Source organism: Dermochelys coriacea, chromosome 2, assembly GCF_009764565.3.
Source record: "Dermochelys coriacea isolate rDerCor1 chromosome 2, rDerCor1.pri.v4, whole genome shotgun sequence".
NCBI classification, from domain to species: Eukaryota; Metazoa; Chordata; order Testudines; family Dermochelyidae; genus Dermochelys; species Dermochelys coriacea.
The window spans coordinates 90408192-90428711 of record NC_050069.1 but is presented as its reverse complement, the minus strand read 5'-3'; the positions used below and the strand labels follow the sequence as shown (position 1 = coordinate 90428711).

General features: G+C 41.2%; 1 protein-coding gene across 3 annotated transcripts in view; it reads right to left on the bottom strand.

Annotated features, from left to right (window-relative positions):
* NDUFV2 (NADH:ubiquinone oxidoreductase core subunit V2) overlaps positions 1-20520 on the bottom strand; it is a 50272-nt gene that overhangs the window by 27683 nt on the left and 2069 nt on the right. The gene's annotated exons all lie outside the window — the stretch shown is intronic.

Genomic DNA, 20520 nt, shown 5'->3' with positions numbered 1-20520 from the left:
AGCCATTGCAGATATTTACTATTAGCAGTCATGGATGGGCCAAATGCCAGTGTAGCAATTACATCATACCATCCCTCTCCACAAGCGTATAAAGCTTAATATTGAAAAAAAGTAAGGTTTTTTGTCCCCATTACTCCACTTGGAAGGCTGTTCCAGAACTTCACTCCTCTGATGGTTAGAAACCTTCATTTAATTTCAAGCCAAAATTTACTGATGGCCAACTTATAGCCATTTGTTCTTGTGCCAACATTAGCCCTTAATATAAATAACTCCTCCCCCTCCCTGGTATTTATCCCTCTGATATATTTCTAGAGCACAATCCTCTCTCTCCATCTTTCATTCTGTTAGCCAAGTTCCTCAAATTTCCGTTCGTAAGGTAGGTTCTCCATTCCTCCAATCATCCTAGTAGCCATTCTCTGCACCTGTTCCAGTTTGAGTTCATCTTCCTTAAACATGGGGAGACTAGAATTGCACACATTTCCAGATAAGGTCTCGCCAGTGCCTTGTATAATGGTAATAACACTTCCCTAGCTCTACTGGAAATATCTTCTCTGATACATCTGAGGATTTCATTAGCCTTTTTTATGGCTACATCTCATAGGCACCCAGGTCTTTCTCATCTGTCACTTCCAACTGATATGTCCCCAGCTTACAACAAAGATTTTTTTTCGTCCTTAAATGCATGAACTTGCACTTTGTACTATTAAATTTCATCCCATTTTCACTGCTCCAGTTTTCAAGGTTGTCCAAATTTCCTTGTCTAATACTCTGATCCTCATCTATATTGGCAATATCTCCCAACTTTGTTGTCATCCACAAATCTTATTAGCACACACTCACTTTTTGTTCCAAGGTCATTAAGGAAAATATTAGAGAAGATCAGTCCCAAGACCAATCCTTGAGGAACTCCATAAAAACCTCCCTCCAATCTTACAGTTCACATTCCAGCATGAGCAGTTAGAGTCTCCCCTTTAACCGGTTCCTTACTCATCTTTCAACTCTCATATTAATCCCCATCTCCAATTTAACCAATATTTCCCACATTGAACTGTAACAAATGCTTTACTGAAATCCAGGTAGATTAGATCTACTTCATTTCCTTTGTCTTAAAAAAAAAAAAAAATCAGTTATCTTCTCAAAGAAAGAGATCAGGTTGGTCTGGCACAATCTACCTTTTATAAAACCCAATTTTATCCCAATTACCGTTAACCTCTATGTCCTTAACTACTCTTTCAAAATTTGTTTCAAGACCTTGCATACAATTGAGGTCAAACCAATGGACCTGCAGTTTCCTAGATCACTTCCCCGCGCACCCGCCCCCCCTTTCTTAAATATAGGTGCTATATTTGCAATTTTCCAAACACAGGGTACTACCCACCAAGTTTATAGATACATTAAAAACCCTTGCTATTGGGCTTGCAAATTCATGCATCAGTTCCTTTAATATTTTTGTATGGAGATTATCTGGGAACCCCTAGATATGGTCCCATTAAATCTGTTTTTAAAGAAAAATTAAGGATACTTTAATAAGGTATTCTCATAACACTAAACTATCTAATATTTCAGATGAGTTTACAGTCATTTAAAATCTCAGCTTGAATTGTAACTCTTACATGTCAGAAGTTGGGACTCTAATATTAAAAGTTAGGCCAGCAACTATGAAAATTTGTATTAGCAGTTAAAGGAAAAATATATAACTGCACAATACTTTCTTTTTACTGTAGACAGGATCTAATTGGGTTTTCGAAGTAAGAGATTCTGTGACAACAGTAAGGTCTGATCCATGAATCCTGGCTCTTAATCTTACCTGGTAAAAGCACAGAACAATACTATGCTCTTTATAGCATTTATTAAAAGGCATCTTATCAGGATACACCAGCCTACACTATAGTTTCAATACAATAATAAATAACCTGATTTGACAAAAAAATTTCAAATAAGAAAATTTCACAGTATTCCTGCAAATTCCTAAGTCACTCTTAGAAAGTTATCAGAAATTAATAATACTACATTTAGTCTTTAATCTCAAAATGGATGTCAGATGGAATACAAAGTATTCTAACGTCTAAAAGCATACATTTATTACACCATTATGCCATTTGCAACTTTATGTCCAAATTGATCCTAGTTGCCCTGATTAAAATAAAAAGGTATGAGCCTATTTTCAGTTTCTCTCAGACATAAAATTAAAAATTCCCACTTGAAGGTGTTTCCTCTTTTTGTAACGTTTTATTTTGTTTTATTTCTTCTAAATCTGACAAAATTTCTGGATTGCATCCGATGAGCATGAAATCCAATGAGCTGTAGCTCACGAAAGCTTATGCTCTAATAAATTTGTTAGTCTCTAAGGTGCCACAAGTACTCCTTTTCTTTTTGCGAATACAGACTAACACGGCTGCTACTCTGAAACCTGGATTTAGAAGGTTTATCACTAAGGCCCTGATTCTGCTCCTGACTACGTGGGGTAGATCCCCATTAAAATCTCTGGAACTCAGTATGGGCACAGGGTTCGGATGACATATAAACTGCAGCACTGGTACCTAAAGAAATACTTCTCTATGTTTAAACAGGAAAACCTATCACACTGGATCATTTCAAGACATTAGGATGGGCATTTTAAAAAATAAAATCTTCTGGGCATTTTAATGTGAATTGTTAAGATTTTTTAAAATTGAAGTAAATTGCCTTTTAAGCAAAACAGACCATCCTTTATTTTAAATCATCTGAATTAAAATTATGAATTTTTGCCTCTGAAAAAATCAGTCCAAGTAGTAACAGGTCAACCTGAAGAAGAGCTCTATGTAAGCACTGAAGTTTGTCTCTCATCAACAGAAGTTGAACTAATAAAAGATGTTACCTCTCCCACCATGTTTCTATTTTTCCTTTTAGATTTTTTATATAAAATAAACAATAGTGCAGAGTTGTAGGTTTGGAGCACTAAGCGATCTGAAACATGCACAGTTGCAGACTACTAGTTCAGATCCATTTGGCCACCAGGGTGGATAAAAATCAATTCATTTAAAAAAATTAAAAATTTGAATTTTTTTTTTTATTTAAATTGGATATTTTTGATAAAATGCTTTTTGAGGAAAAAGCTACCTAAAGATAAAGATACATTATAGCCCAAAGATATCTCATCATGGAATAGGGATTATAAATTCTAATTCTATAGTATGAGACAATATATTAATGTAATGTTTGTTTAAGAAAAGTTTTGTAAATGAGTTCCAATAGTTCATGGATTAGGAACCCAATCTTCTGGGCTTCCACGGGCTCCTGTATAGAAAGATTAACTTAAATCTATCTACCCAATGGGACTCAGTGCTCAGTCTAGAAGATACCATCAGAGATGCTTAGTTTTGCAGTTCTCAAACTGTGGATGTGTCTCCCCAGAGGTAACATGCTTGTTAACAGCAAAAATGTTTTAAATAAATAGAGAGGAGAGAAATAACAGACCGCAACCTTATTGTCCCTCTGCAAATTTGTGTACAGAGTCAATCCCTTACCTCTCTCTAAAAGTGCAAAGTTTCAAAAAGTTCAATGAACAGAAGATTGTTGGGGACGGAATAGATCTGGACAAGTAGAAGTCTGGAGATAAATGTGAGAAGGGAGGGACAGGCAGTAGAAACAAAAGTGAAACTGGTTGAGCAGCATATTTGAGAAGTTTTGAGGTCTTTCTGAATGTAGCCTTCATTGATTTGAGATCTACCATACCCAGTGGTGAGCTGGAACCGGATGTTAAATTTAGAAGCCCTTTTAGAACCGGTTGTGCCGCGAGGAACAACCGGTTTCTAAAAGGGCTTTCAAATGTAACTGGCCAAAAGTGGCGCCTTAGGCGCCGACTCCGTGGGTGATCCAGCCATGGAGTCACCCAACGGGAAAATTTGGTGGGTGCAGAGCACCCAGCAGCTCCCCAGCCCCAGCTCACCTCCACTCCGCCTCCTCCCCTGAATGCGCTGCCCCGCTCTGCTTCTCTGCCCCCCCCCCGGCTTCCCGCAAATCAGCTGTTTGCGCAGGAAGCTGGGGCAGGCTGAGAAGCAGGCAGCAGTTTCCTGCTCAGGCTGAGGGTGGCTGAGGTGAGCTGGGACAGGGAGCGTCCCCCTTCTCCCCACCCCCACCAGTTACCTGCTGCGGCGTGGGCGGCCCTCCTCACGCCCTCCTGCTTCTCAGCTCTCCCTGGCTTCCTGCCAAAAAACTGATTTGTGGGAAGCTGGGGGCGGGGTGGGGCAGGAGTGGAGAAGCAGAGCAGGACAGTGCATTCAGGGGAAGAGGTGAGCTGGGGCCGGGCATGGTGCTGTCAGTGGATGCTCTGCACCCATCAAATTTTCCCCTTTAGTGCTCCAGCCCTGGAGCACCCACAGAGTCAGCGCCTAAGGCACCACTTTTGATGTGATCAGTGGGGGAGCAGCTGCTCCCTGTGCTCCCCCCGAGCTACGCTCCCCTGCCCCTAGAAGCCAGAAGGACCTGCTGGATGCTTCCTAGGAGCTGCCCCAAGTAAGCACCTCTGGGACTCCCCACCTCGCCGCCCAGCAGGTGCCTCTGGCTCTGAGGGCACTATGGTGGCAAACGAGACCCTCCTGCCCGGTTCTGGGAGCAGACAGGGGAGGGGGGTGGATGGGGCAGGGGTCTGGGGGGGAAGGGTGGTCTCAAGGAACGCGGGGGGGGTTGGATGGGGCAGGAGTCCCAGGGGACGGGGGTGGGCAATGACCCCCTCATGGGGTGAGGAGGGGACCCGTTGATGAGCTGCCAAAATCTTAACACTGACCATGCCATTCTCTCACTAGAAGGGAAAATCTACAACGACAGCAGGCTGTAAGAGAGACCCAGTTTGGGAATGTTTTAATGAAGTTCCTCTACCTGTAGGAGAGAGAGGCATGCGTGCAAAATGCAAACAGTGCAACAAAGAAATGCAAGGCCTGGTTGCCTGAATGAAACAACATCATGAGAAGTGTTCCTTCTCAGGAGGAAGCTGTGTTGAAGATGATGAAAGGAACACGCAGGATCTTCAGGGTCGGTAAAGTTTTTTATTTCATGCTTCTTTCTTAAAGACTGCCTATCTTCCTTCTGGACTATTCTTGAATTCTCATGTTTGAGCAAAAAATATAATTGTTACTCTATGGTATTATCATTTTAGATGCAGTTGTGATGAAAAAAAATAGCTGAAATAGGCAGATCTTCCTTTTACAATTTCACCTTTAAAGTAGTACTGAGTGTCAGTGAATGCAATGAATAATACTAAATGAGCAGTATGGTAATAACAAACAACTAACTGAATTGACTTATTTTGTGTAGGAGAATCCATCCTCAAACTACAGGATTCTGAAGACTATCCACCTTCAAGATCACCATTATTTTCTATAGTTTCAGAATTATCTGCCAATGATAGTGTTTCAGTCACATCATGTATGACACATAGCCACAATACATCACTTGTAGCAAAAAGGAAAAAAAAATTTCCATCATCCAGAAACAACCATAGATACATTTGTTATAAGAACCAGCAGATTACAAAAAAGAGGTAACGGATCAAAAAAATCGCCTAGTTTGTTTATGCAACAAACTCTTCTTTCAGTATGACTGAGAACCCACACTTCATTAACATGGTTCGGTCATTAAAACCAGGACACAGTCTATACAACAGAGCCAATGTCGCAGGCAAATTGCTGGATAAAGCGTAGGAAAGAAATTGAGCAGTGTGCAAAGGTCTAGAGGGTAAAATTGTTAACCTGAGTCTTGATGGGTGGAGCAATGTCCACAATGATCCTGTTGTATGTGATTGTCTGACAACAGAAGAAAGGAATGTCTTCTTTACAGAAAAAATTGGTATATCAGGAAATGCACACAGAGCAGAATACTTACAAGTAGCAGCGAGAAAAGCTATAACAAACTGTGGGGAAAAAATTCAAATGTCTAGTACACAGCTTGGCTGCAGACAATGCTGCAAATGTATCCTAGATGAGAAGAAATTTAGAAGGAAGTCCCAAGCTAACAACATACAGTTGCAGTGCTCATTTGATGCACCTCCTAGCCAAAGACTTCAGTGTTACAGAAATAAAGGCTAATGTTGTTGAAATTGCAAAATACTTCTGTAACAACCACTTTGCAGCAGCTGCTCTGAAAAAAGTGGGAGGAACCAAGCTAACACTCCCACAAGACGTGCGATGGAACTCAGTAGTGGACTGTTTTGAGCACTATATCAAGAACTGACCTAATCTGATGATTGTTTGTGAACAAAAACATGAAAAAATAGATGGCACTGTCACAGCCGAAGTTCTCAACATTGGGGTTAAGAGAAATGTTGAACACATGCTGAGTACCCTGAAGCCTATTTCTGTAGTCTTGAACAAAATACAGGGAAATAGTTTTATTGCTGACGCTGTTGAAATTTGGAAGGAACTGAATGAGAGCTTAAAAAGAGAAATATACGACAGAGTTAAATTACAAGCATTAAAAAAACCGAACGGGACAAGCACCATCTCCAGATCATTTTCTTGCCATTATTCTCAATATTCAGTACCAGGGTCAAACCTGAACTGCTGAAGAAGAGGAGCTGGCTATGACATGGACATCCTGCAATCATCCCTCCATAATGCCAACTATAATAAACTTCAGAGCTAAGGGTGAACCATTCAAGAAATATACGTTTGCTGATGATAAATATAATACATACATATTTTTTAAAAGTTACCATAGGGATAATTACTCCATCTAGAACAGGTTAGGCATTTTAGAACCCACTACTCAAAGAATTAAAAAGTGTAAGAAAAATAAAAAACTATGAAATGCATAGACTAGTCAAAACACTAAAATAACTCACTTTGAAAGAATAAAATTACAGAGGATATATGTGCATTGTATGAAGTAACACCACCACCACCACCACAAGTATAAGTGTGTGAGTGTGAGAGTGAGTGTGCTGGCTGCTGGGGAAATTTCTGAGACACACTGTGCACTCTCTCTTTAAGGCACTCACTGAAAGCTCTCCTGCTCTGTCCCGACTCTGAGCCCTGTCTCTGCTGCCCCTGCTCTGCAGAGATGGGGTACATGGGCGGTGGGGGGCACGGAAAGAGACTGTGTGAGTTGGCTGCTGGGAAAGTCTCAGAGACAGTGAGCTGTCTGTCTTTCTTTAATAAAATAATAAATAAATAAATAAATAAATAAATAAATAAAAATACTCACCGCCCAGAGGCTAGAGTCTTCAGACCTCAGACAGCAGCAGCTGCGAGTCCTGAGCCAGGTTGTCCCCTCTGCCCTGCTCTGCAGAGATGGGGTACAGGGGCAGGGGACACCCTGACATCAGCATCCTCCTCCACCTACCCCCACTCTGCACAGCCAGCAGGAGGGTTCCAGGAACAGCTGCAGGAGCAATGTGGCTGCAAAGCAGCAGGGGGAGGGGCACCTGAACACACACTGCTGGATGCGACACAGCTGCGTGTCACTTGCCTTACTTCTGCACCACTCCTGGCAGCGGCTCTGCCTTCAGAGCTGGGCTCCCACCCAGCAGCTGCTGCTCTAGAGCTGCCCAGCTCTAAAGGCAGCACCGCCGCCAGCAGCAGAGCAGAAATAAGGGTAGTAGTACTGCAACACCACCCCCAATAACCTTGTGACACCCCCCCAAATCCTTTTTGGGCCAGGACCCCTACAATTACAACACCATTATATTGAGCAAAATGTACCATGAATTTGGTAGGGCCCTAATTATCTCCCATAAATTGGAACAAACCTGTTTCTCTTTGCAATTGGCTGAACAAGAAGTAGGACTTAGTGGACTTGTAGGCTCTGAAGTTTTACATTGTGTTATTTTTGAGTGCAGTTATGTAAAAAAAAAAAAATCTACATTTGTAAGTTGCACTTTCACGATAAAGAGAGTGCACTACAGTACTTGTATGACGTGAATTGAAAAGTACTATTTCTTTTGTTTAGCATTTTACAGTGCAAATATTTGTAATCAAAAATAATATAAAGTGAGCATTGTACACTTTGTTTTGTTTTGTAATTGAAACCAATATATTTGAAAATGTAGAAAAGGATCCAAAATATTTAATAAATTTCAATTGGCACTATTGTTTAAGAGCACAATTAAATCTGCAATTAATCGTGATTAATTTTTACAGTTAATCATGTGAGTTAACTGCGATTAAAATCGACAGCTTTAGTTTTGCATTTTCTGGTGTTTGTGAGGAGACAGACTTAGGTTCTTGTTCCAACAAGATCAATATGAATGTTTTGGTTAGTGCTATATTGTTTTTTTTCCAGAACACTAACTGGTCTCTTTGAGAGCTTCTCATCGAGTATCAGGAGCGGTTTCTTTCTTGTTTTGTTGAAATATGCATTTCATTTCAGACATAGGGAAATGACTAAAAGGGTAATTCACCACGCATCTGAAAGATCTATTTATGTTTCACATAATGCTCTCTGATCTTCTCTTCACTTAGAGCCTGTTCCAAAGCCTACTGAAGTCAGGGATGTCTTTCGATTGACATCACTGGGCTTTGAATCAGTCCTTGAAGGGTACCTTCGAAGATTAAGATCTGAGTTTATGGTCTGTTAAAATCCCACCCATAATAGCAAGCCATCTGGGTTTTAGAAGTGGGGCCATCTGGACACCAATGTGCAGAAAACAGGAACTGGCAGCATGTAGTGGCATGTAACCAGGTAAGACTGAGTTTTTCCTCCCATATATGAATTCATATCCAGAATATCGCAACAGAACCAGCCACCCCCATGGGAGTACCACATTCACACACTCAGACCCACAACTGATTTAGCCATTTTACAGTGTCTCCTTGCATAGTTTGTAGTCTCCTTATTTAAACACATGTCCACAGAAAAATTACTTTTGCTAAATACCATGGAGACTACTTCCCCATTCAAAGTGCTATATATATAAATGCTAAAATAAACAAAACTAATAGTATGTGCTCCTACTTCAATTCCAAATTATGTAACCCCCAACCAGAAAATACTTATTTGTTGTAAATTCTATTTTCAACTCGGCAGGACATAGCATAATACATGCACTATTGTAATGGAGGATTTTCCTGAATTTGGGAAATTCCATCTTTGGATTTTAAGATTAGATGTCAAATACACAGAAAAGTAAGAAGTTATAAATGACAGATTTCCCCTGGTCAGTGTAAAGATTTGGAGGGTGGGGGAGGGCCAAGGTTACACACTAGAATACCAAAGGAAAATTACCTGAAGAGAAAGAAGCGACTTTGTACAAGCATATGGATGGGCTCTGAGTTACAGAAAGAGGATCCTTTTATTGTTCTTGGAAGCTTCTTCACAGAGTTCTTTACATAGCAATCTTCTGTCATTTCTAATAGGCACACCAGACATATGCCACACATCCTGGATCTATTTCTAGACCTTTGTTTTTCCTCCTAAAATTTCGGTTCTTTCATCTGTGTTTTATTTTAGGATTTTAGCCTGCTGTTTGCTTGCTTTGTTTGCCTGTTGTGTTTCTCTGACTCAGTTATCCTTGTTAATATGGTTCTTAATTTCTGTTTGCAAAAAAAAAAAAAAAAAAAAACACAGTCAGCTTGGACAAGCTTGGACATACACTAGCTCATTTTATCCCTGAACAATAAAGGCTCATTTATGATTAGGCGGAGAATTCCGGAGAGCAAGAGTAGATTCAATCGCTGAAGCATCAATGCCTGGAGGCAATCATGCCTGAGTGCTGGAGGGAGCATATTAGGAAGTGCCCCTTGCTACACTTGTTGAACAAGCACAGCCAGAGTTTCTTGAGTACAGCTATGCAGGTGTGTGGGCGGGGCAGCGTCACGCTTCACCCAGACACATCCTTTCTGTTTGTGTAATCAGGTCCACTGTTTCCTTTGTATACCCAGTGTGACATTCTGTACCTCAAAATAGCACCCTGGAACTCCCATATTCACCACCGTGGTATGATTATGAATTGTTTTGTACAATGCATGCCTTGTGAGGTACCATTTACAAAGTCTTGATCTGTTGAAAATTACTATCTTGTTGAATTGTATGTACTATCATTGTATGTAAAGTTATGAAGTATTGTTCTGTTTGTTACTGAAATAAGTGGGAAATGCCCACAACAAGCCTTTCAGTGGCAACAAAGGAGCAACTAACACGGACAAGACAGATTTACATCAGGACCAGCCAGACGTGTTGATGGCATGTCAAGAAGAATCCACTCTCCTGAGTGCACATATGGGCTATCTAACCCCCATGTCACAGCAAGGATCTTAGAGAGTTTTGCACCCCAGACTACTTTTAGCCAATTTAAAAAAAAAAAAAAAAAAAAAAAAAAAGAGTGTTTTAAGTTGGTCATGTCCCTTTTAAGTTCTCAAAATGGTTCTGCAAGCCAAGGAATGCAAATAAAGCAGTTTTCTTCATCACATACACACTGCATGTGTATATTGCCCACTGACATACCAGCCTAGTGAGGAGGGCTTTAGACTAGGTTCAAAAGAGGCAAGTAAAAGCCCACAGGTAGGTATAATAAAAGGTGACCTCAATACAGAGCCAGATAGTAAGAGAGGGGAATAGAAAATTACAATTGACTCTTAGGAGCAACAAGATAGAAAATGGTGGGGGAATCTGCTCTACATTTCAGACATCTACACACAAATGCATGGAGTACAGGGAATAAACAGGAAGAACTGGATGTATTAGTCCATTAGCTAAATTATGACTAAATTGCCATCATGGAGACCTAATGGGATAAATCTCATGATTGGAATATTGGTATAAAAAGGTATAGCTTGTTCAGGAAGGATTGGCAGGGGAAAAAAACAGAGGAGACATTACATTATACATCAAGATTACGTACACTTGGTCTACAGACCAAAAGGAGATGAGAAGCAGACTAATTGAGTATGCCTGGACGAAAATTAAAATGGGGGTGAAAACAGATCTCCCCCCACCATGACATTGTCCCTATTACACACCATGGAACCAGGAAGATGTGGACAAGGCATTTCTAGAACAAATAAATATCCAACACACAAAACCTGGTAGTAATAGGGGACTTTAACTACCCGAACATCTACTGGAAAAGTAACATGGCAAAACACAAAAATGTCAAATAAGTCTTGGACTGTTCTAGGGACAACTTTTTGTTTCAGAAGGTGGAGGAATCAATCAAGTGGACAGCCATAATAGACTTGATTCTGACTACCAGGCAGAAATTCGTTGTGAATCTGAAGGCTGATGGCAAGTTGATTGAAAGTGATCATGAAATTATACATTTCACTATTTTAAGGAAAGAAAGGAGTGACAGCAGTAGAATAAGGACAATGGACTTTTAAAGAAGCAGATTTTAAATAAGCTCAGGGAACTACTCAGTAAGGTCACATGGGATGAAAATCTAAGGTAAAAAGGAGTTCAGGAGAACTGGCAGTTTCTCAAAGAGACAATATTAGAAGTGCAACAGCAAACAGAATCATGGCCCTCTGAACAATGAGTCCACACTGTCTTCTACAAGCTATTTGCCTGCAACACCGCAACATGTTGTCATTCTTTACCTGTATCCCAAGCTCTGAAACTCAAACAGCTGGACCTGTGCAAGAGGCTAACAGGCAACCAGAACATCCAATCATTCTCTTCCTGCTCAGTCCAAACAACAAACATACATGTACTAACAGTAACTCAAATCCAGTTGTAGCTATACCAACCTTGCCCCAACATCTATGCCACCTGTCATTTCCCCTGCAGCACAAGCACCACCTGTAGCCCCCTCAAATTCAACAGCAGCCATGACCCAAGAAAAGTCTCTCTTTCACAAGGGAACAAGCGTATGCACCACAGGAAATGTTGAAGACTGCAAAGTTACCAGGCCAGAAAAGGCATTTATACTTGGGTTCCTGGCAGGATCCAGAGAGAATCCTTGCCAAGAGCAAGATGACATCATTCAGATTAAATTTAGTGAGCATACAGAAGTTTCACCAAAAGCCAATGGTATTGGAAGCATCACCTTGTTAGTGGATACAGTGTTTGAAATGAACTGTACTACTGGACAGTGGACCCAGCTCAAGTAGTACAAAACGATACCTGATGTTTCCTAAAAGATTCAGTGGCAACAAACTGAGGACCAAATCAAGCATAGAATCAGGTAGCACATATAGTGTGTCTCAACTGTTCAAAATGGCATTCATGTGTCTGTTTCTTTATTTTCCAGAACACAAATTGTGGCTATCCAAACTAATTGGGTTTAGGTGATTGCAACATGAAGATGGAGCCAAACTGACAAAGATCTTTTAAAATAAAATAAAATAAAAATAAAATGGGAAAAGTTCTGTGATTCAATATGCCAGAAATAAAGACTACAATTGAAAGTTTGCTTCCCAGGTTGGAAGCAGTTTAATTCCAAGCACTGGGGGAAAAGGACAATTGTAGAATCACAGTTTACCATTAAACAAAGGCATAGATTTTATTGCAGAAATATTTACATTGACTATATGGGGTTTAGTTTAAATATGGACACTTGCACACTACAATATTTGCAGTTATTCCTGTAATTTGATTTCAGTAAGTCTAACTACTGCAGATGGTAGATGTCCAGCATTTAACAGCATCCACACTATATTTAGCTTGTCTTTGCCAGAGTCACAGGGGGATTTGAGAGCTTTGTTAACTCTACTGTACTGTGGGGGGAGGAGGAGGACAAAGAAAAGCAAACTATCCCGACCCAAAAGAAAGGTAGAAACACTAGTAAGAGGAGCTCTTTAATGACATGAAAATCAAAAAGGAATCACTACAAAAGAACAGCACAAGTATACAGGGACAAAATGAGAAGGCTAAAGCACAGAATGAGTTACAACTAAGGGACAAAAAACGCAATAAGAAGAGGTTCTGTAAATACATTAGAAGCTAGAGAAAGATGAAGGAAAGTGTAGACCCTCTTTATCAGGGAAGGAAAGCTAATAATGTACAACTCAAAAAGGCTGACATGTTTAATGCCTATTTTGTTTCAGGCCTCACTAAAAGGTTAATTGTAATCACATACCTACCACGATTAATATTAACAATAAGGGGGAAAAGGAAAACAAGCCAAAATACGCAAAGAACAGGTTAAAGAATATTTAGAGAAGTTAGATGTATTCAAATCAGCAACACCTGATGAAATGCACCCTAAGGTATTTAAGGAACTAGCTAAAACTATCAGAACTGTTAGCAATTATCTTTGAGAACTCATGAAGGACCAGTGAGATCCCAGAGGACTGGAAAAGGGCAAACATAGTACCTATCTTTAAAAAGATTTCAGAGTAGCAGCCATGTAAGTCTGTATTCGCAAAAAGAAAAGGAGTATTTGTGGCACCTTAGAGACTAACAAATTTATTTGAGCATAAGCTTTCGTGAGCTACAGCTCACTTCATTGGATGCATTCAGTGGAAATATACAGTGGGGAGATTTATATACACAAAGAACATGAAACAATGGGTGTTATCATACACGCTGTAAAGAGAGTGATCATTTAAGATGAGTTATTACCAGCGGGGGAGAAAACCTTTCGCAGCGATAATCAAGGTGGGCCATTTCCAGCAGTTGACGAGAACGTCTGAGGAACAGTGCGGGTGGGGGGGAATAACATGGGGAAATAGTTTTACTTGTTGTAATGACCCATCCATTCCCAGTCTCTATTCAAGCCTAAGTTAATTGTATCCAGTTTGCAAATTAATTCCAATTCAGTAGTCTCTCGGAGTCTGTTCTTGAAGTTTTTTTTGTTGAAGAATAGCCACTCTTAGGTCTGTAATCAAGTGACCAGAGAGATCCATTACAATCTACATACCACACAGACTATGCTGACAGCTTGTGCCATACACTCTCAAAGAAACTGCGGAACCACCTGATCAACATCCTCTACAGCAAACAGGGAAAGACTATAAATGAGCTCTCAAAACTGGATACTCTCACAAAGAACCAACCTTCCACACAAACTTCCTCGTGGCTGGACTTTACAAAAAGTAGACAAGCCATTTACAACACACACTTTGCTTCTCTACAAAAGAAAAAGGACACTAAGCTATCTAAACTACTACATGCCACAAGGGGCCCACAACAGTCGTTCCCTTAACCCACCCAGCAATATTGTTAATCTATCAAAACTATACTCTTAGCCCAGCAGAAGAATCTGTCCTATCTCGGGGCCTCTCCTTCTGCCACTCCACCCCCATGAACATGATACAGTTCTGTGGTGACCTAGAATCCTATTTTCGACGTCTCCGACTCAAGGAATATTTCCAACACACCTCTGACCAACATATTAACCCACAGAGACCTTCCTACCAACACTACAAAAAGAAGGATTCTGGGTGGACTCCTCCTGAAGGTCGAAACAACAGACTGGACTTCTACATAGACTGCTTCCGCTGACGTGCACGGGCTGAAATTGTGGAAAAGCAGATTCACTTGCCCCATAACCTCAGCCATGCAGAACACAATGGCATCCAAAGCCTCAGAAACAACACAAACAAAGAGGCTGACAAAGAAGGTGCTGTCACTATCATGAATAGGTCAGAATATGAACAAGAAGCTACTAGGCAGCTCTCCAACACCACTTTCTACAAGCCATTACCCTCTGATCCCACTGAGGGTTAATAAAAAAAACTACAGCATTTGCTCAAGAAACTCCCTGAAAAAGCACAAGAACAAATCCGCACAGATACACCCCTGGAACCCCAACCTGGGGTATTCTATCTGCTACCCAAGATCCATAAACCTGGAAATCCTGGATGCCCCATCATCTCAGGCATTGGCATCCCGACAGCAGGATTGTCTGGCTATGTAGACTCCCTCCTCAGGCCCTATGCTACCAGCACTCCCAGCTATCTTCAAGACACCAATGACTTCCTGAGGAAACTACAATCCATCAGCGATCTTCCTGAAAACACCATCCTGGCCACTATGGATGTAGAAGCCCTCTACACCAACATTCCACACAAAGATGGACTACAAGCCGTCAAGAACAGTATCCCCGATAATGTCACGGCTAACCTGATGGTGAACTTTGTCCTCACCCGTAACTATTTCACATTTGGTGACAATGAATACCTTCAAATCAGCGGCACTACGATGGGTACCCGCATGGCCCCTCAGTATGCCAACATTTTTATGGCTTACTTAGAACAACGCTTTCTCAGCTCTCGTCCCCTAATGCCCCTCCTCTACTTGCGCTACATAGATGACACCTTCGTCATCTGTACCCATGGAAAAGAAGCCCTTGAGGAATTCCACCAGGATTTCAACCATTTCCATCCCACCATCAACCTCAGCCTGGACCAGTCCACACAAGAGATCCACTTCCTGGACACTACGGTGCTAATAAGTGATGGTCACATAAACACCACCCTATACCGGAAACCTACTGACCACTACTCCTACCTACATGCCTCCAGCTTTCACCCAGATCACACCACACGATCCATTCTCCACAGCCAAGCTCTACGATACAACCGCCATTTGCTCCAACCCCTCAGACAGAGACAAACACCTACAAAATCTCTATCAAACATTCTTACTACTACAATACCCACCTGCTGAAGTGAAGAAACAGATTGACAGAGCCAGAAGAGTACCCAGAAGTCACCTACTACAGGACAGGCCCAACAAAGAAAACAACAGAACGCCACTAGCCATCACCTTCAGCCCCCAACTAAAACCTCTCCAATGCATCATCAAGGATCTACAACCTATCCTGAAGGACGACCCATCACTCTCACAGATCTTGGGAGACAGGCCAGTCCTTGCTTACAGACAGCCCCCCAACCTAAAGCAGATACTCACCAGCAACCACACACCACACAACAGAATCACTAACCCAGGAACCTATCCTTGCAACAAAACCCGTTGCCAACTCTGCCCACATATCTATTCAGGGGACACCATCATAGGGCCTAATCACATCAGCCACACTATCAGAGGCTCGTTCACCTGCACGTCTACCAATGGGATATATGCCATCATGTGCCAGCAATGCCCCTCTGCCATGTACATTGGTCAAACTAGACAGTCTCGACGTAAAAGAATAAATGGACACAAATCAGACGTCAAGAATTATAACATTCAAAAACCAGTTGGAGAACACTTCAATCTCTCTGGTCACTCGATTACAGACCTAAGAGTGACTATTCTTCAACAAAAAAACTTCAAAAACAGACTCCAACGAGAGACTGCTGAATTGGATTAATTTGCAAACTGGATACAATTAACTTAGGCTTGAATAGAGACTGGGAGTTGATGGGTCATTACATAAAGTAAAACTATTTCCCCATGTTATTTCCCCCCACCCCCCACTGTTCCTCAGATGTTCTTGTTAACTGCTGGAAATGGCCCACCTTGATCATCACTACAAAAGGTTTTCTTCCCCCTCCCCCACCTTGCTGGTAATAGCTCATCTTAAGTGATCACTCTCCTTACAGTGTGTATGGTAACACCCATTGTTTCATGTTCTCTGTGTATATAAATCTCCCCACTGTATTTTCCACTGAATGCATCCGATGAAGTGAGCTGTAGCTCACAAAAGCTTATGCTCAAATAAATTTGTTAGTCTCTAAGGTGCCACAAGTACTTCTTTTCTTTTTATCTTTAAAAAGTGGGGGGAAAGAGGATCCAGAGAATTATGGATCCCTAAGCCTAACTTTGATACCTGGAAAGATACTGGCAATCAATTTGTAAGCACCTAGAGGACAAGAGGGTTATAAGAAATAGACAACGGGAAGCGGCGCAGGCCAAAGGATGTGCTGGCCACCCTTCCTGCAGCCCCCATTGGCCTGGAGCAATGAAGAAGAAGAAGCCACGATCGGCCGAATCTGCAGATGCGGCAGGTAAACAAACCGGCTCCGTCCACCAGGGGCTTTCCCTGAACAAGCCGCGGCACTAGATTGAGAACCACTGGTCTAGATGAAATTACAAAAAAAATGGTTGAAAGTCCGTACTCAAAGAGTAACCATCAGTGGTTCACTGTTACACTGGGACATATCTAGTGGGATTCTCAGGGGTCAATCCTGGGTCCAATACTATTCAGTTGTTTCATTAACAACTCGGTAAAGGAGTGGAGAGTATGCTTATAAAATCTGTGGATGACACCAAGCTCAGAGGGATTGCAAACATCTTGGAAGACAAGATTCGAATTCAAAACAACTTTGATAAATTGGAGAATTGGTCTGAAATCAACAAGATGAAATTCAATAGACAAGTCCTCAGTACTTCACTCAGGAAGGAAAAAAAAAAAAAATCTACAAAATGGGGAATAACTGGCTAGCTGGTTGCACTGCTGAAAACAATCTGAGGGTCATAATAATCACAAATTAAAAATGAATCAACAATGAGATGCCATTGCGAAAAGGCTAATATTCTGGGGTGTATTAACATGAGTGTCATATGTGAGTCACAGGAGATAACTGTCCCACTCTACCTGGCACTAATGATGCCTCAGCCTGAGTACAGTGTCCAATTCTGGGCACCACACTTCAGGAAAGATGGGGACAAATTGCATAGTCTCTAAAAGCAACTAAAACGATACAAGGTTTAGCAAACCTGACCTATGAAGAAAGGCTAAAAAACTGTGCATGTTTAGTTTTGAGAAAAGACGAATGAGGTGGGACAGTCTTCAAATATGTTAAGGACTGTTTATAAAAGAGATTGTGATGAACTGCTCTCCATGTCCACTGAAGATAGGACAAGTAGTAATGGGCTTAATCTGCAGCAAGGGAGATTGAGGTTAGAGATCAGGGAAAAATACTAAACATAAAAGATAGTTAAGCACTAGAATAGGCTTCGAAGGGAGATTGTGGAATCCCCAGCACTGAAGGTTTTTAAAAACAGGTTAGACAAACACCTATCAAGGATGGTCTAGATCTACTTGGTCCTGCCTCCAAACAGGGAGGCTGGACATGATGACCTCTGAAGTTCCCTTCCAGCCCTACATTTCTGTGATTCTAGGTACTTGGAATGTGACAACAAGTATAATATAAGCAAGAAAAATCTAAACAAACATACACGTGAAAAGAGAAAGCAAACCATCTACACTGAAACTGGCATCAAAACAGAACCACCACACTGGAAGGAAAGTTAGTGTTGCTACACAGTAAATCCCCTTCAGCTCCAAGCAGGCTTTATTGACCTTCAACACCACAAAGCAAAAGGCAAGAAAGAAGATTGAGACTAGTGATACTCCAAGAACACGATTACTTAAAATTGTGTATGGTTTTCCCTGTACAAACCAGGCAGCCAATAAGACATCCACCTTCTGATAGTATTAAAACACCCAATATTGATTAAAGAACTCAAAAAAAGTTTAACCTCAAACCAGTCAGAGCAATTGACCAATTATCTATTACAGAGGTTCTCAAATTGTGGTCCACAGACCACAAGTGGTCCACGAGCTCCATTCAGATGGCCCACGGACACAGTTCCCTCTAAGGTGCACGCCTGGATGGCCACACACGAGAGAATAAAGGGCCACTCACATAATTGTGAAACTGCACACAGTCGTGGCTCCATGAATTAGGTACCTGCATGCTGGAGAAGATGCACATGTAAGGTAAGGTGATGGCCTTGGGGAAATAAGGAGAAGGTACAAGGGGGCAGTGGGATGAGAAGAGAGGGTGGGAGGAATTTAGGACATGCAGGGCTGCAGTGGCCAGAGAAAGAGGCAACTTTTTCCAGCTCCAGGGCTACGGCTGCCAGGGAGAGACCCCCTCCTTCCCAGCCCCACCTCAGGGGCTGCCGCTGTGGTGGAGAGAGCGCATATCCATTACATTAGAAAGGTAAGACTACTGATATTAAAACAGGAGTTGTGTGCTTTTATTTGTACAACAAAAAAACATTTTTTTAATACAGTGCTTTTATCCAAAGTGCTTTACAATAGTTAGCTAACAGTACAAACAACATTTGGAAAGATCATTAAGCAGTCCACCAAGACCCTCAGCAATTTTCAAGTGGTCCATGAAAAAAAAGTTTGAGAACCACTGATCTAGTAGATAAGCTCCCAATTTGTCCTTAAATACCCCATCAGTGATTTTCAACCTTTTTTCATTTGCAGACCTCTAAAAAATTTGAAATGGAGATACAGGTCTCTTTGGAAATCTTATACACAGTCTGCAGACCCTCAGGGGTCCATGGTCCATAGGTTGAAAACCACTGCTCTATGTTAATTAATGCCTGAAAGTTACAGTTAAAAAAGCCATTGCGTAACTGAGGCAAACAAGTATATAAAATTGTATATAAAATTGAATCCAAAATTCAAAGCTATTGTGAAGAAAAAGGAGCATTAAAGGACAGCAAATATCAAATAACTAATAAGATACAGTACCCCAGGTTGCTATAAATTAAATTCAAATGGTGAAATAGGTCTTGAGGATGACTTTTTTTTTTTTGTTAAATTCTCCAAGCTTTTTGGCTCCACACCATTGGCCTTGGCATCCATGAAATTGTCCTCAGAACCTACCATTTGTGTCAGGAAACAGCATCTTATAGCTGGTTTTGGCAGCTTATCTCCCTGGCTTCCCAGGCCTTCAGCTGCTGACCTGTTCTTGAGGATGCCTAGCCTGATATGGTGGGGGGGGGGGAGGGAAGAGGAGAGGCTATCAGCTCTCGCTCCCTAGGTCTCCAACCCCTTCCTGCCTCACTTCATGGAAAAGCACAGCGAGCATGAACTGTAATCCAATTAACTCTCCCTTCAGGGAAAAACTGCAGAGGAAGAGAGAACTGCAGGGAGACCCAACAAAATTTTGGGTGCCTGGCTGCAGCAAAAGGTGAAGTGCTGAATTCCACTGCATCTTGAAAAAAAAAATGCCAATTGTGCAGCTACGCAACTACAGAGTTCACAAGGCCATGAATGACAGAAATAGGACAGATCACACCTCTCACAGTAGTTCTCTTCAGATTCAGGCAGATGGCATTGATTCGTGTACCCCAATTCGCATTTTAGATTCTTGCAACTATAATTACAACTATTTATATTTGTATTACATTTGCAACTAAAGTCCCCAGTCATGGATCAGTGCCTTCTTGTACTGGGAACCACACAAACATGGGCTAGAAACATTTTTAAAATTAAAGGTCAAATTCTGGAGCTCAGCTCAGTGGCAAAGTGAAAACTGTGGCAAATTCGGTAGTAGTGGAATCAATGACTACACAGGGCCATGAATAAAGCCTTCCCTCTCAAGGAAATCCTAATGTTCAGAACAAAACTAACTATTCTCCAACACCTCTTTAGAAAATAGCTGAATTGTTTTTGTTTAAAACTTTAATAGTGAAAGTTTGGTAAAGTTATAACCAAATGAAAACAGAGGCTTATGAAGTCAAGCATTAAGTAACCTTATTTAAGGATTTAAAAAGCTGTGGCCTCTTATATAAGATAGGGAAGGGATAGCAGGAGCGGGGGTGGTGGTTACAGATTTTCACACATACACGCGCGCGCACGCACACACCCAGCAGGGAGTTCTACTGAAAAATAAGTTTCCTTGTAAGTTTCTACTAAGGTCTGGAAGAACAATTTTTGCCAATCAAAAGTTCATGTGTGAATAAAAACCATAC